The sequence below is a fragment of the Echinops telfairi genome, unplaced genomic scaffold, assembly GCF_000313985.2.
Source record: "Echinops telfairi isolate 266 unplaced genomic scaffold, ASM31398v2 ScPeMD7_7420;HRSCAF=8458, whole genome shotgun sequence".
In the NCBI taxonomy this organism is placed as follows: Eukaryota; Metazoa; Chordata; class Mammalia; order Afrosoricida; family Tenrecidae; genus Echinops; species Echinops telfairi.
The window spans coordinates 15,245,056-15,247,092 of NW_022111320.1; positions in this window are offsets into that span (position 1 = coordinate 15,245,056).

The following is a 2,037-nucleotide window of genomic DNA, read 5'->3' on the forward strand; positions in this document are numbered from 1 at the left end:
ATTTACTAAGAAGTCCAGAAGCATATTTCCATCAGAGAACCAACTAAATTTCTCTGTGAGTCCTTCAGTTCTGTCAAAAAATTGTTGGATTTATCTTTAGTGTAGTTTCATTCCTGGAAGCAAAATAGCAATCACAGAGCTAAGTCTCACATCTACACATTGCAATTTCTAGAGAAAAGGAATATCTATGTACCATCTTCCTCAACTTTTATGAGGAGTTTCATGCTGATTGGAACACATCTGAGCTAATTTAACAATTCAGGAGAAAACCAGATGCCAGTGCAGAGATTACCTGATACAATCACTGTTTCAAATTGTGTTAGGCTGGGTTGACTAGAGAAATAAATCCAGTGACACTCTCATGTGTGTAAGAAAGAGCTTTATATCAAGAAGTGGTTATATATGGAGAAAACATACCAGCCCAGTCCAACTCAAGTCCATGAGTCTGATAATAGTGCATAAGTCCACCTTCAGACTCACACAGCTACATGCAATGATGCAGAATTCAGAAAGATCACAAGCCAGTGGGTGCATAGTCCTGTGGATCCAATGGTGGTAGCTCTGGCAGCAATCAAGGTCAGCCAGCAGGTAGATGAGGCAGAGCGGGAAGGGGAAGTTCCCAGGGCCCTCCATATGAGAAGTCCATGCCCCAGGCTGTGACCTGATTGACAGGTTGAATATCATGCCTCCACTTTTATATATCTTCAAATTGACATGAAACTATGTAACTACTACACAAATGGAGGTAAGACTATGTCTAGCAGAATCTGCCCCTGAGTTGGAGAAAAGGTGGTGTTCATCAGTTTCACAACTCTAAAATGAAAGACACAAAATTCTCGAAAGTAACGCCTGGGGCCACTTAGTATGAGAGGAAGATACATGGATGAATCCCAAGCAGCAAGTAAATATTCATTACAGAGTTCAAGTTTGCTTACTAGCAAACTTAGGTGATAATTTGTGCCCTAGATTACCATATCTACTTGTGAAGACTTAAAACAAATGTCCATAATTAACTGCTGATGATAAAAAGAGGCACATGGATGAAGACCCCTATTCTGAAACCTCCCTTAGATCAGCATGGAGTAGGGATGCAGATGGGAAGCTATAGATGATCTTCATACCATTCATTCATTCATTCATTCATTCATTCATTCATTCATTCATTCATAGAACCTTTATAGGATGCCCAGTGTGCCAAAAGAGCCCTGTTGGGATATTTATGGAGCATTGGACTACTAGTCAAAAATCTGTGGTTCAAATCCACCAGCCATTCTGTGGGAGAAAGACTACTTGATCTGTTCCATGAAGACTTACAGCCTTGGAAACCCTCCCATGTCCTGTAGTGTCTGCATTGTGAGTCAGAATCGATTGGATGACCATGAGTGGAGGTCCATGTCAAAGGTCCCTGGTTGGCACAAACAGTTTGTGCTCCTCTGCTCACAAAGGCCGGCAGTTCAGATACACCCTGTGACACCATAAGAGCAAGCCTGGTCCTTTATGGAAGCAGTTCCATGAAGATTACAGCCAAGAAGATTGCGAGTCGTGAAGCAGTTCTGCTCGGGACTCTGTTGGGTCACCATGAGTTGGAGTCAACTGGACAGGAGCAGGTTTGGTTTGGGCTGTGTCCTGTGGTATCCAATGCTTCATCCAATAAGACTGAAGCCCTTCAGGAGTTCCCAGACTCTTGGGCATTAAAGAATTACACACACAAAAATTAGCAATTTAGATATACACAATGTTTATTACTACAGGAAAACAGAGTGGAAATAACTCAAGTGAAAAACTCTAGTAGAATATTCACTACCTATACTTCAAAATGTCTTCTATATCGAACACTACAATATCCAGCCTAGAACACCCAAGAACACTTGTTTTCTTTTTGGGGGGTTGGGGGCGCTCGTACAACTCATCACAATCCAGACATCCATCCATTGTGTTGAGCACATTTGTACATTGGTTGCCATCATTCTCAAAACATTTTCTTCTTACTTGAGCTGAGCCCTTGGTATCAGCTCCTCATTTTTCCCCCTCCCACCC